Below are 15,995 nucleotides of genomic sequence, written 5' to 3' on the forward strand. Positions count from 1 at the left end.
GTAAAAGGACTGGATGGGATAGAGTTTGTCAAGTATGTTCAGGAAAGTTTCCTTAAGCAGTACAAAGAATTCCCAATGAGAGAGTGTGCAATACTTGATCTTCTATTAGGGAATGAGACAGGACAGGTGACAGAAGTTTGTGTAGGGGAACGCTTTACAACTTGTGAACATATGTCATTCATTTCAAGGTAACTATGGTAAAGGATAGGTCTGTCCCTATGTATATATGCCTTTCAGAATAAAAGGCAAGGATAAAAGATTCCGGGAACCTTGGTTTTCAGAGATAGTGAGGCCCGAGTTAAAAAAAAAGGTGTATCGAAGGTATAAGCAGGTAGAAACAAATGAGGTACTTAAGGACTATAGGGAATGCAAGAGAACACTTAAGAAAGAAATCAGGAGGGCTAAAAGGAGGCATGAGGTTGCCCAAGCAGATAAGGTGAAGGATAATCCTGATGGATTCTACAGATATGTTAAGTGCAAAAGGATTACTGGGGACAAAAACAGTCCTCTGGAAAATCAGAATGGTTATCTATGCATGGACCAAAAGATGTAAGGGGAGATTTTAAATGCATTTTGCATCTGTATTTACTTGGATTATGGACACAGGTTCTACTGAAGTGAGGCAATGTAGCAGTGAGGTCATGGACCCTAGACAGATTACAGAGGAGGAGGACTTTGCTGTTTTTGAGGCAAATAAGGGTGGACAAATCCCCAGGCCCTTAGAACCTGTTGGAGGCAAGTGCAGAAACTGCAGGGGGCTTAGCATAGATATTTAAATCATCCTTAGGGACAGGTGATGTACCAGAAAAATGAAAGATAGCTAATGTTGTTCGGCTGTTTAAGAAAGGCTTTAAGAATAAATCAGGAATTTATAGGCAATGATCCTGACATCAGTAGTGAGAAAGTAATTGAAAGGTATTCCAAGTGATTGGATAGATGAGTATTTGTATAAACAGGGAATTCTACAGATGCTGGGGTCAAAGCAACACTCACAACATGCTGGAGGAACTCAGCAGGTTGAGTAGCATCCGTGGAAACGAACAGTTAATATTTCGGGCCAGAACGTTGACTGATCGTTTCCACAGATGCTGCCCGACCTGCTGAGTTCCTCCAGCGTGTTGTGAGTGTTGCTTTGTATAAACAGAGACTGATTACAGATAGTCAGCTTGACCTTGTGCATGATTGGTTGTTCTGACCAATCTCATGGAGTTTTTCCAGGAAATTACCAGGAAAATTGATGAAGGCAAGGCAATGGATGTTGTCTACATTAACTTCAGCAAGGCAATTGCCAAGGTCCCACATGGGAGGTTGGTCAAGAAGGTACAGTTGCTTGGCATTCAAGAAGAGGTGGTAAATTGGATTAGACACTGGTACTGCAGAAGAAGCCAGAGAGTGATAGGACATGGTTGCTTCTCTGACTGGAGGCCTGTGACAAGTGGACTGCCGCAGGGATAATGCTGGATCCATTGTTGTTTGTCATCCATATCAATAATCTGGATGAGAATGTGGTTAACTGGAATAGCAAATTTGCAGATGACACCAACGAGTGTAGTAGACAGCAAGGGAGACTATCAAAGCTTGCAGCAGGATCTGGACCAGCTGGACAAATGGGCTGAAAAATGACAGATGGAATTTAATGCAGACAAATGTGAGGTGTTGCAATTTGGGAGGTCCAACCAGGGTAGGTCTTACACAGTGAACAGTAGAGCACTGGGGTGTGTGGTAGAATGAAGAGATCTGGGAATAGAGGTTCATAATTGATTGCAAGTGGCATCATAGATAGATAGTGTTGTAAAGAAAGCTTTTAGCTTTCATAGATCAAAGTACTGAGTACCCGAGGTGGGATGTTATGTTTAAGTTGTGTGAGAATGTTGGTGAGGCCTAATTTTAAGTAATGTGTGAAGTTTTGATCACCTAATTATAGGAAAGATATAATTAATGTTGAAAGAGTACAGAGAAAATTTACGAACATGTTGCCAGGGCTGGAGGGCCTGAGTTATAAGGAAAGATTGAATAGGTTAGAACTTCATTCTCTAGAATGTAAAAGATTGAGGGAAGATTTGATAGAGGTATAGAATATTATGAGGAGAATTTTTCATTCATTATGTGCCATATCGTATAACATAGGTGAGCATGGTCTTTTGATGACCAACATTGTTCTTGGTAGATTTTTCTGCAGAAATGGTTTGGCACTGCCTTCTTCTGGGCAGTGGCTTCACAAGACAGGAGACCCCAGCCATGATCAATACTCTTCAGAAATCGTCTGCCTCGTGTCAGTGGTCACATAACCAGTACTTGTGATATGCAGCAGCTGCTCATATAACCATCCACCACCAGCTCCATGACCCTAATCAGGGAGCTAGACCGGTACTACACTTTGCCCAAGGGTGAACTGCGGGCTAGCAGAGGGAAGGGCCACCTTACACCTCTTTCTGTAGAGACGTATCTCCACCCCACCGCCCAAATCAGGGGTACAGATAGGGTAAATTCAAGCAGGCTTTTTCCACTGAGGTTGGGTAAGGCTACAGCTAGAGGTCATAGATTAAGGGTGAAAGATGAAATGTTTAAGGAGAAAATGAGGTGAAATTTCTTCGCTCAGAGAGTGGTAAGAGTGTGCAAGAATTTCAAGTTCAATGTTTAAGAGACAATGTTTAAGTGCACGTATGGGAGGCAATATAGAAGGCTATGGTCTGGGTGCAGGTCGAAGGATCAAGGCAGTTTAAATGGTTCAGCATAGGCTAGATGGGCTGAAGGGCGTGGTTCTGTGCTATAGATTTCTGACTCTGTGTCTCTAACCATATGCTATACTCTCAAAACAAGACTCAATAACTCAAGATAGATATGAGAAGAAATATATTCAGAGAGTGATAAATCTTTGAAATTCTCCATCCAAGAGGAATGTGAAGGCCCAGTCACTGTACTGTATATTCAAGAAAGAGGTCAATAAAGTCAATTGGAATTAAAGGATATGGTACAATCACTGTTCCCTCCAAGCTGCACGGGTGCATGGCCACATGGTAACTGAAATGCTCCCGCACACATAGCCTTCATTGCCGTGCAACCGGAATTTTCTTTTCTATACGACAAAAACATTGTCACAGAAATATTGCAGCAATACTGTGATTTCAAATTTGTTGTTTCTGAGGAAGTTAACACTAGTTCAATTAAGACATTCACTGATATATTGAATTACGTGCCTAGAGACAGAAAGTTTGAATAACTGTCAATTCTTGTTGACATTGTTGGAATATTTCGTGCTTCTAGTGCTGACTATGAATGTGGATTCCATCTTATAAATCAATCAAACGTAATTCCAGAAACGGACTAGAAGTGGTATATTTGGATGATCTCATGAGGAATGAGACGTATCTTTCATTTGGTTACTAAATTAATCTGGACAGTGTTTATAAACAATGGACTTGTAATAAAGACACACAAGAGAAACTACAGAAACATGATAGTTTTTTTGTTGTACTGTATTTCATTACACCCTGCAATTAATAAATAAAATCAAAGGTATGTGATTTTCAATTTTCATTCCAAATATTCATAGTATTTGAAGTGCTGTGCAGTTTTCAGGCCATGTAAAAATTTCCTGCGCAGAGCAATGGTTGGTCCATGCAGCTGTAAAAATAATTGGAGGGGAACATTGGGTACAATACAGAGAAGTAGCAATGATACTCTAACATCTTCAGATAAAATGATAGAAGCTCTCAGATGGAAAAGAAATCACAAGAAAGGATATAAATTTGAACTATTTTATATGAAAGGTCATACATTCGCCATACATACAATGAAAGTTGTGTCATTATATATTAATTTAACAGGAATGAACTCCAATGAGATTTCAGAATATTTGCTAGCAGTTTGCAGATAGTGCAGATGTAGATTTCTAACTTGGGATCAACATGAAAACAGTGCCTGTGTCATGGATTATTGGTACAATAGTTTTCAAACATCTCTCCTACACCACTTGCTGTAATCCTTAGATTGAGTATCCTCTCTAAATTTCTCTGCCTCTCTCTGTGCCTTTAATTCATTACCTGGATCAATGTTAAGCATAGTTTGGTAATTCCCCTGTGAAACACCTAACAACATACTGTTGTTTAGATATGAAATATAAATGGAAGTTATAGGATTCCTACAACTTTCTTCATTCCTTGAATGCCTTGCACACGACAGCCAAATCGGCTAGTGACTCAGTGAATGCCACATGACCCCAACATATAGAGGGTTTTGAATTCTGGATCCGATAAATATTTCACATATATGAGGTCCTCCCTTTAATTATCTCATGTTAAGGTTTTAAGATCGGGTTCCTAACCATGGGAAATAACCCTGGACATCAAGGCTTCTCATTCTCCCTCTGGAGTTTTTCTTCAATGATAATTATCTACCCATCACAGGTCGATGGGGCTATAAAGAGAGCTTTCCGCAGAGTATTTATCAGAAGTTTGGATAAGTACGTGGATCGGAGGGGAATGGAGAGTCATGGTCCAAATGTGGGTCAATGGGATTAGGCAGAATAACAGTTTGGCACAGACTTGATGGGCTGAAGAGTATGATTCTGTGCTTTAGTGCACTCTGGCTGGTTAATCAACATATGTAAGTACAAACTAACTTTGGAGAATCTTAGGAACTATGCTAAATAACAAATTTAGCATGAGAAACATGAGAGATAAAGAAGAAAAAGAATAGCCAGCAGCTATTTCTAAAAGCACTATTTTTTCCACAGTAATTGAAAATGTAACAGAAAGAAGCAAAAGTAATGAACAAAAAGCATAAATTGCCAGCAATATGGTGTCATATGTAAAAGATTAATTGTTATAGCTAGGAAGTCTGAAAAAGTTCAGGCAGGGTAACATATACTATAAACCATAAAATTATTCAATTAAGTTTCAGTCCTGGAATAGTAGTAGGTGCTGTCATGTGAATACCGTTTACAATAAATTGATAATCCCCAAATGCATCTGGTGACCCTGTGATCTCTATCTTGGAGGTCAACGTCAGATCATGCTTTCAAAAGGGAGAACCCTCACAGGAAAGTGTACGGGCACAGTATTTAAAACCTGTACTGACCAACTGGCTGGAATGCTCAAGAACATTTTCACTGATGCAGTCAGAGGTTCCCACCTGCTTCAAAAGAGCATCAATCATACCAATGTCAGAAGAGGAGGGTGAGTTGCCTCAATGACTATCACCTGGTAGCACTCACATCTACCGTGATGAAGTACCCATGCTAGAATTAACTCCTGACGGAGCAAGGACCTGCACCCACTGGATCTTGCCTACCACCACAACAGGTCTACAGCGGACACAGTCTCATTCAGCTTTGGAGCACCTAGATAACAGCAATCCATATACCAGGTTGTTGTTTATCAATTACAACACCATCATCCCCCCAGTACTAATCAATAAGCTTCAAAACCTAGGCCTCTGTGCCTCCCTTTGCAACTGGATCCATGACTTCCTCATCAGAAGACCAAGTTCAAGTTTATACCGTACAAAAGTATATCATCAAACAAAACAATGTTCATCCGGACCAAGGTGCTCAACACAGTACAATAATTAGACCTGGGTGGCTCTAGGGAGTTCAGTAGTCTCACAGCCTGGGAGAAGAAGCTGTTTGCCATCCTTGTCCTAATGTTACATTACTTCCTGCCTGATGGTGGGGGGCGGGGGGGTGGTCAAAGATATTTTTTGATGGATGGGAGGGAATATTGACAATGTTAAGGGCCCTGTGTATGCAGCACTGCTGATAAATATCTCGGATTGTTGGGAGAGAGACCCCGGTGATCCTCACAATACTTCGTAGGGTCTTGCAGTCAGATACCTTGCAATTCCCATATTAGACAGTGAAGCAGCTGGTCGGGATGCTCTGAATGTGCTCCTGTAAAAATTAGTTAGAATGAAGGGGCAGAGAAGCCTTTTTCACCTCAATCTCCTCAGGAAGTGGAGATGCTGCTGTGCTTTCTTGACTAAAGAGGTGGTGTTGAGAGACCAGGTGAGATCATTCATTATGTGCACTCCCAGAAACTTGGTGCTCCGAACTCTCTCCATGCAGGAGCCAATCATGTGCAGTGAGGAGTGGTCGGCCTGCACCTTCCTAAAGTCGACAATTATCTCATTAGTTTTGGAGCAAGAGATGTTGCTGCGAACGTGGACTGAACTGTGGTCTTCGTGTCAGTAAGTCCAAGATTCAGTTTCAGAGAGCTTCTGAGGGATGATCACATTACATGCTGAGCTGAAATACATAAATAGCATCCTGGCATATAGGCCACCATTTTCCAGGTGGGACAGTCGGAGTGGAGGGCAGAGAATATGACATCGTCAAAGAACCAATTTGAGCAATAAGCAAACTAGAAAGAAGATGGGATTTAATCTGATCCACACACACAGCCACCCAAAGTACTTCATTAGTGTTGGGGTCAGTGTCACTGGATGATAATTGTTAAGACAGATTATGGTCGCCCTCTTGGGTGGTTATTACCAGTAAGTGGAGATTGATAATAACATCTCCTCCTCACTGACAATCAACACAGACACAAGTACAGGAAGTAGCAGCAATGCAGTTGACAACAAAGAATTGGGGAAGGAGTGCCAGAGTAGGAATTAGAATCAGAAGCAGGTTTAATATCACTGTCATATATCGTGAAATGTGTTGTTTTGCAGCAGCAGTACCTTGCAATACATAAAATATTATACATTACAATAAGTATATATTTAAAAATGTAATAAAATTAGTAATGCAAAAAGGAAGAAAAAAATAGCGAGACTAGTGAGAAAAATAGAAAAAAATATCTGGACTATTCCTCTTCTCACCCTGTCTCTTGCAAAAATGCCATCCCCTTCTCGCAATTCCTCCGTCTCCGCCGCATCTGCTCTCAGGATGAGGCTTTTCATTCCAGGACGAGGGAGATGTCCTCCTTTTTTAAAGAAAGGGGCTTCCCTTCCTCCACCATCAACTCTGCTCTCAAACGCATCTCCCCCATTTCACGTACATCTGCTCTCACTCCATCGTCCCGCCCCCCCACTAGGAATAGGGTTCCCCTTGTCCTCACCTACCACCCCACCAGCCTCCAGGTCCAACATATAATTCTCCGTTACTTCCACCACTTCCAACGGGATCCCACCATCAAGGATATCTTTCCCTCCCCCCCTCTGCTTTCCACAAGGATCGCTCCCTACACAACTCCCTTGTCCATTCGTAGCCCCCATCCCTCCCCACCGATCTCCATCCTGGCACTTATCCTTGTAAGCGGAACAAGTGCTACACATGCCCTTACACTTCCTCCCTTACCACCATTCAGGGCCCCAGACAGTCCTTCCAGGTGAGGCGACACTTCACCTGTGAGTCGGCTGGGGTGATACACTGCGTCCGGTGCTCCCAATGTGGCCTTCCATATATTGGCAAGACCCGACACAGGCTGGGAGACCGTTTCGCTGAACACCTACGTTCTGTCCGCCAGAGAAAGCAGGATCTCCCAGTGGTCACACATTTTAATTCCACGTCCCATTCCCATTCTGACATGTCTATTCACAGCCTCCTCTACTGTAAAGATGAAGCCACACTCAGGTTGGAGGAACAACTCTTTATATTCCGTCTGGGTAGCCTCCAACCTGATGGCATGAACATTGACTTCTCAAACTTCCACTAATGCCCCACATCCCCCTCGTACCCCATCAGTTAGTTATTTATATCCACACATTCTTTTTCTCTCTCCTTTTTCTCCCTCTGTCCCTCTCACTATACCCCTTGCCCATCCTCTGGGCTTTTCTTCTCCCCTCCCCCTTTCCTTCTCTCTGGACCTCCTGTCCCATGATCCTCTCATATCCCTTTTGCCAATCACCTGTCCATCTCTTGGCTCCATCTCTCCCCCTCCTGTCTTCTCCTATCATTTCGGATCTCCACCCCCCCCCCCACCTTCCACTTTCAAATCTCTTACTAGCTCTTCCTTCAGATAGTCCTGACGAAGGGTCTCTGCCCGAAACATCGACTGTACCTCTTCCTAGAGATGCTGCCTGCCTGCTGAGTTCACCAGCAACTTTTATGTGTGTTGCTTGAAAAAAATAGTGAGGTAGTGTTCATGGGTTCATTGTCCATTCAGAAAGCTGATGGGGAGGGAAGAAGCTGTTCCTGAAGCACTGGGTGTGTGTCTTTAGATTCTTGTACCTCCTCCTTGATGGTAGCAATGAGAAGAGGGCATGTCCTGGTTGATGGGGTTTCTTAATATTTGATGCCGCCTTTTTGAGACAACACCTTTTTGAAGGTGTCGTAAATGTTGGGGAAGCTAGTGCCCATGATAGAGCTGGCTATGTTTACAACTTTCTGCAAGTTTTTCTGATCCTATGTAGTGGCTCCTGTATACCAGATGGTGACACACCAGTTAGAATGCTCTCCATAGAACTTCTGTAGAAATTCACGAGTGTCTTTGGTGACATAACAAGTCTCCTCAAACTCCTAATGCGATATAGTCATTATTGTGCCTTCTTTGTAATTGCATCAATATGTTGGGCCCAAGATAGATCTTCAGAGATGTTGACACCAAGAACTTGAAAATGTTCACCCCTTCCACTGCTGACCCCTCGACGAGGACTGGTGAGTGTTCCCTCAACTTTCCCTTCCTGAAGTCAGAAATCAATCCCTTGGCCTTACTGACACTGAGTGCAAGGTTGTTGCAACACCACTCAACCAGCTGATCTACCTCACTCCTGTATGCCTCCTTGTCACCAGCTGAATTTCTGCCAACAATGGTTGTGTCATTGGCAAATTCATAGGTGGTATTTGAGCTGAACCTAGCCACACAGTCATGGGTATAGAGAGAGCAGAACGATGGGTTAAGCATGCATCCTTGAGCTATCCCAGTGTTGATTTTCAGCAAAGAGATATTATTTCCAATCTGCACAGACTGTGGTCTCACGGATCTATTTGCAGTGGTGGTACAGAGGTCCAGGTTTTGGAGCTCGTTGATTATAATTGAGAGTATGATTGTTCTCAATGCTGAACTGCAATCAATAAACAGCAGCCTGACGTAGATATTACTATTACTCGGATGATCCAGAGCTGAGTGGAGAGCGTGAGATTGAATCTGCTGTGGTCCTACTGTGGTGACAGGCAAATTGCAATGGATCCAGGTCCTTGCGTGGGCAGGAGACCAACCTGTCAAAGCATTTCATCACAGCAGGTGTGAGTGGCACTGGGTGATAGTTACTGAGGCAGTTCAATGACTCACATAGGTTTGCAACCAGCACTATTCTATGTAGTCAATGAAAAGACATGTAACTTGAGCCTACACCAGTGCCCATGGCTACACCTTTGATCTGTTGAAAGTTAAGAATCAATTCTTCTAGGTGGATGAGAGCATTGGTGGCAGTGTGTGGTGCAAGTAACTAGTTACATCTTTATTCCAGAAAGAAGCATAGTGTCCCAAGACCTTCCTGTTGGGGATAGAAGTGTATTTGAACTAGACACCCATGGTGATAATGAGGTGCTTGGGACCAGGGAAGTAGATAATCTCAAAATAATGGAGGACATTAGAGATATCCCAGATGAAAGTGGGAGGGGATTGGATGAGGGGAAGAAGGGTAGAGTCAAGGTATAGAGCAATATTTTCAATGGGACAAGAGCAGGCAAAAACAATGAGTCTTTCAGGACAGTCCTGTTGTAAAACATAAAGGTGGGCAGGTTAGAGGCTATCCTTACAAGAGACGGGATGGGATAAGATAAGATGTAGGAGAAGGACTAAGGGAGTTAGTGGCTTTACACCAAAAGTCATTATTTCTGAAGAGCTACAGCAATATGGCACAAAACAGGCATCTGGCTGGATCAGGATTAATTTCTTTCTGAAATGCAAATCAACTGTGTGATATGTTTGTTGTCTCCAACAGAGAGGACAACCCAATAAGGTGGTTAAAGAGGCATACTGAATGGTTGAATAAGTTAGAAATTGCTGAACACGTTCAAAAAGTCAGAATGCATCTGCAGGGAAAAAATAGTTCAGATGAAGAGACCTCAACCTGAAACATTAAATCTATTTCATTCTCCAGATAGATGTTCCATCTGAGTGTTTCCAGCAATTTCTGTTTCTTTTGCAGATTTCCACTGTCTACAGATTTAATCTTCATAAAGCATGCTTTTCTTTATTGGTCAAAATATAGAACATCTGTATAGAATGGTTATGCTCAGAAACCCAGGAAGGAGGACGAACACAGCTACCCTTGTAACCACCATTCTGTTAATTCCGGGATCTCAAACAAAGCCCCACAATTTACAACAGAACTTCACAAGATAGCTTCAATATTCACCATATAAACACATACCTTCTAAATGTACCCGAACTAGTGAAGAACGAATACCGGAAAATTTAACAATTAGTGGGTACACAGTACAGACACTTTGGACTGTGATGTTGTGCCGACCCTTCAATCTACTCCAAGACCAATCTAACCCTTCCCTTCCATTTGCCTAACAGAGAGTCTTAAAGCTCCATAATATATCTGCCTGTACCACAATGTTCCACACACCCACCACTCTCTGTGTATTAAAACTATCTTCAATGCACCCCTATTCTTTCTTCAATACACCTGAAAGTTATGCCCCCTTGTATTAGCCATTTTCTGCCCTGGGATAAAGGTGCTGGTTGTCCACTCAATCTATGCCTCTTATCATATTGTACATTTCTATAAAGTCACCTCTCATCCTTCCCTCCGAAGTGAATTAATTCACATTTTTCTTGAATGAACTCCATATGACACTTCTCTATCAAGTAGAGGTCTACCAATGACCTGTTGTAGCTTACAGACTTTTACACAACCCACAAACCTTTGTGTCATCTACAAGCTTATGAACCTTTTCATTTTCTCATCCAAGTAATTTATAACAATCAAAAGAGCAGGAGTCCCAGAATAGATCCCTGCATTTATCTTTCCTTACAGTCTTCTTCAAGTCCTTCAATTTTTGTCTCCTTCCCCCTCCCCTCCCCACTCCCTCTCCAGCCCTGTATCCATCCCCTCCAGGATCCATTCATCTACTAAACATACAGTTTACACCCTCACACCCTTCTGCTATCTGGTACTGGGTCCACCTCTCTTTCACCGTTCCCCTAATGATTCCCATTGTCACCTTCCTCACCTATCAGAGTCCAGCACTCATAGCCCTTTGCATTCCAGTTTATCTCCCACTAGCTGCTATCTCCTACCTTCACACTCCCCCCCCCCTCCCCAGCTGGCTCCATCTGCTTTTCATGTTTCTTCTCTTTGTCTGCCTCCATCCATCACTCACCTGCTACTGTTCTCAATTCCTCTCGCCCCTCCCCTTCCTCTAACTAGTGCCAACCAAGCCCCTCAAATCCCTATTTCAGCCCTTCCCCTCTCCTCCTTGGTGAACAGTGGGGAAACTGCACAGCCTCAGTCACAACAAGGACAAGGCCTCAAACCACAGCGTCATCTGTTGGCATCCACTCAGGGGGAGGCATCGGAGTTGTTCAAGGTGTGCTGAAGCGATGCCTGGAGTATTGCGTACAATTTTGGTAGCCCTGTTATAGGAGTGACGCCATTAAACTTGAAAGAACGCAGAGATGATTTATGAAGAATCTGCCAGGATTTGAGAGCCTGAATTATGGGGAAAGGTTGAGCAGGCTATAACTTATTTCTTTGCAATGTTAGAGAATTAAGGATGAGCTTATAGAGGTGCATAAAATCATAATGGAAACAGATTGGATGAATGCATATGCTTTTTTTTCTTAGATAAAGGGGAGTAAAAGTTAGAGGGCCAGGAACAGCAGAATAGTATAAACTACCTGCTTACTAATTGTGTAAATAAATATTTTCTTGAATATTGATTGGATCAGATCCATATTATAATCATCATCATCATCATCATCATCAGGTGCCATGCCCAGTTTGAGCTTTGACCGCCATGGCCCAAACACTCCTGTTTCAGGTCAACTGGATCAATTCATTGGTATTCATTTCCAGTTCTCTGGCTGCCGTCTCCATCATCATTTGTCTTTGTCTTCCTCTTGCTTTCTTCCCTTCAATCTTTCCCATAATTACCATGCATTCTAACTCCTCTTTCCTAATCACAAGTCCAATGAAGTTACGTTGCCTTTTCATGATCTCATACATTATTTCTCTTTTTGTGTTTGCTCTGTTCATGACATCCTCGTTAGATATTCATTTTGTCTATGATATTCTTTGCATCCTCCTCAAAAACCACATCTCTGCTGCTTCAATTCATTTCCTCATGTTACTAGATATTGTCCACCATTCTGAGCCATATAACATTACTGGATAAACATAACATTTCAGTACCCTGAGGTGGGTTGTCATGCCTAATTTAGTATTGGTCAGTATACTCTTCATTCTCGTAAAGGTGTCTTTTGCCATCCCTATTCTTCTTTTGATGTCCAAGTCGCACCAGCCATCTGATGTCACCCAGCTTCCTAAGTATCAAAAGTTCTTTACTTGTTTTATGTCTTCCTCATTTATTCTTAGCCTGCAGATAGGATTCTCCTTCTTTTTGGATATCACCATACATTCTGTCTATTATAGACCCATTTTTGCACTTTCTTCAACAACTATATCAATGAAGTTTTGTAGTTCTTCCTCCATACTTGTAATTAACACAGTGTCATCTGCATATCTGAACTTATTGATGTTTTCACCGCCAACTTTGATTCCCAAGATGTCTCTTAATTTTTTGTAATATTGTTTCACTGTACACATTAAATAAATCAGGGGAGAAAACACACCTTTGTCTAACGCCTCTCTTGATTTTCGTAAACTGACTGACTTCTCCATCTATTCTTACAGCGGCAGTTTGTTCCCAGTACAGATTTCTGATTAGGCGGAGGTCTTTTGAATCTAGATCTAGAGTTTTCTGTAATATTTCAAATAACTTATTGTGCTTCACTTTAACAAATGCTTTTGTGTAGTCAATAAAACAAACAAACAAATCTTTTTGCACTTGAATAGCTCGTTCTGATAGTATCCTTAACATCAATATTGCGTTTCTTGTACCTGTTGTCTTTCACAAACCACATTGTTCTTTGCCTATTTCAGCTTGTATCTTACTTCTAGCTCTTAGTCATCAAAATTCTTAGAAGTATCTTGGTGATATGACTCATTAAACTTATGGTCCTATGTAATTCACATTCTATTGCTCCAGCTTTCTTAGGAAGAGTGATAAATACTGATTTTTTCATCTCTTCTGGTATTATTCCAGTCTCATAAATGTCATTGATTAAATCAGTAAGTTTTTCAATTCCATAATCGTCAAGGGCAATAATTTGTTCTATTACTAATTCATCAGGACCTGCTGCCTTTCCTTTCTTCATCTTATTTATTGCATTACCAACTTCAGATTTTAAAATACTTGGACCTCCAATGTTTTTCTTAATTTCTAGTTTTTTGCCTTGATCATCTTCAAACAATTCCTGAATATGCTCAGTCCATCTGTTCATAATCTCATCTTTTTCCATGAATATTATGATATTATAATCAGTAAGCTATATTCATCCTGCACCATTAAAATATGTGCAGTTTTACACGATTTTCACTGTCTTCAAAGTTACTTTATATTTAAGTTCATCCTCAAGACTAATTATGCATTCAATTCTCTGTCCATTTCACCATTCTGTCTACATCCTTTTGAAAAGTATAATTATCCTTATCACCATCCATTACTTTGGTCACTTTCCACTTCCTCGACATTTTGAAGTGCTGCTGCCCTTAACAGTGTTTGTTATTAAGGTCAAAGCTGGTCCTTGAGATAACCAAACCAATGTCAGCCTCCTCTGCCAAATGAACAATCTCAGCATCAAGGTCATGCGCTCAGCTGATTCTGTAGAGGTGACCATACCTAACACAAAAGTCCTGACACACTCTATATGCAGCTCTGCTGTGGGAAGAGACCATCACGTAGTCAGAGGTAAACATGCAATCATGTTTCAAAATTTCCTTGAGAAAGTCAAGGATCCTATTGATTTCTAGAAATTTACAGCCAGATGCATTGGCAACACAGAGAAAGAAACGCAGCATTAACAGTCTACCACTTAATTCACCCATCCATTGGGCACCTTCATCGATCACCTCAGAACCCACAAGGTCGGGTTACGAGAAGTGTTGTTCAATGCAGTGGAGCTGCCCTCCACTTTGGATTGGACTCTCCCTTTTGTATAAATTGTCACTTTTATTAATACACTCTGTCATGGGCAGTTACATCTATGATAGTGGCCAAACAAGACCTTCTGCTCAAGTTGTTTCCTGCACAACCTATTTTAGGCCTGACATGACACGAAAATAGTTCATGACTGCCAATAACAGTATCATCAAATTATCTTAAATTATGGATGGACATTGGCATTATAGGTGGGAGACATTGAAATATATCTTGTTCCCTTCATAGATACACATATGTCTAGTGAGGTACTTCTGATTTATCAGTTGAACTGCTGGTAATCAGCAAGATATTTCCTGATGTTTAATTTACTGCTACGATACTTCATGTAGTCCACAGACAATGTTGAGAATTCCCAGGCCCATAGCCTCCTCACTATTGTCACTTCAGACAGGTCTGTGTTCTGATGTAAATAGTACAGGAGGAAGCAAGTCTGTGTTCCACAGGAGCAGGAATAGTCCATAGAATAAAATTAAAATATGTTGTTCTATGAATATGAATGTGTCAAACTGGCATAGTTATTTCAATGGTGATACGTGTCTCAGTGTTAAGTTTGCAGATCAATAAGATAGGATATTCCACTGTCAGGTCCCTTTGATAAGAATGACAGGTGTCCTATTAGGTTTTCTCGCACTTTGATACAACGACCTGGCTTGCCAAAGCCATCACAAAGGGGAGTTAGGAGCCACCCACATTGCTGAGTCGGTGGTCACACAGGCCAAACCAACTACAGACAACAACACACATCAAAATGCTGGTGAACGCAGCAGGACAGGCAGCATCTATAGGAAGAGGTACAGTCGACGTTTCGAGCCGAGACCCTTCGTCAGGACTAACTGAAAGAAGAGGTAGTAAGAGATTTGATAGTGGGAGGGGGAGGGGGAGATCCAAAATGATAGGAGAAGACAAGAGGGGGAGGAATGGAGCCAAGAGCTGGACAGTTGATTGGCAAAAGGGATATGAGAGGATCATGGGACAGGAGGCCCAGGGAGAAAGAAAGGGGGAGGGGGAAGCCCAGAGGAAGATCGAGGAGTTATAGTGAGAGGGACAGTGAGAGAGAAAAAAGGGGAGGGATAAAGAAAGAAAGAAAGAAAGGAAGGAAGGAAGGAAGGAAGGAAGGAAGGGAGAAAGGAAGGAAGGAAGGAAGGAAGGATGGGGTAAGAAGGGAAGGAGGGGCACTAACAGAAGTTAGAGAAGTCAATGTTCATGCCATCAGGTTGGAGGCTACCCAGACGGAATATAAGGTGTTGTTCCTCCAACCTGAGTGTGGCTTCATTTCGACAGTAGAAGAGGCTGTGGATAGACATATCAGAATGGGAATGGGACGTGGAATTAAAATGTGTGGCCATTGGGAGATCCTGCTTTGTCTAGCAGGCAGAGCGTAGGTGTTCAGCGAAATAGTCTCCCAGCCTGCGTTGGGTCTCGCCAATATATAGAAGGCCACATCGGGAGCACCGGACGCAGTATATCACCCCAGCCAACTCACAGGTGAAGTGTTGCCTCACCTGGAAGGACTGTCTAGGGCCCTGAATGGTGGTGAGGGAGGAAGTGTAAGGACAGGTGTAGCACTTATTTCACTTACAAAGATAAGTGCCGGGAGGGAGATCGGTGGGAAGGGATGGGGGGAGCGAATGGACAAGGGAGTCGAGTAGGGAGCAATCCCTGTGGAAAGCAGAAAGGGGGGGGAGGGAAAGGTGAGCTTGGTGGTGGGATCCCGTTGGAGGTGGTGGAAGTAACGGAGAATTATATGTTGGACCTGGAGGCTGGTGGGGCTGTAGGCAAGGACAAGTGGAACCCTATCCCAAGTGGGGTTGGG

At 42.3% G+C, this 15,995-nt stretch overlaps 1 protein-coding gene across 8 annotated transcripts in view; it reads right to left on the minus strand.

Moving 5' to 3' along the window:
* The window catches only part of hydin (HYDIN axonemal central pair apparatus protein), a 981,559-nt gene that overhangs the window by 841,980 nt on the left and 123,584 nt on the right, over positions 1 to 15,995 (minus strand). The window lies entirely within an intron of this gene.

Source organism: Mobula birostris, chromosome 15 (assembly GCF_030028105.1).
Source record: "Mobula birostris isolate sMobBir1 chromosome 15, sMobBir1.hap1, whole genome shotgun sequence".
NCBI lineage: Eukaryota > Metazoa > Chordata > Chondrichthyes > Myliobatiformes > Myliobatidae > Mobula > Mobula birostris.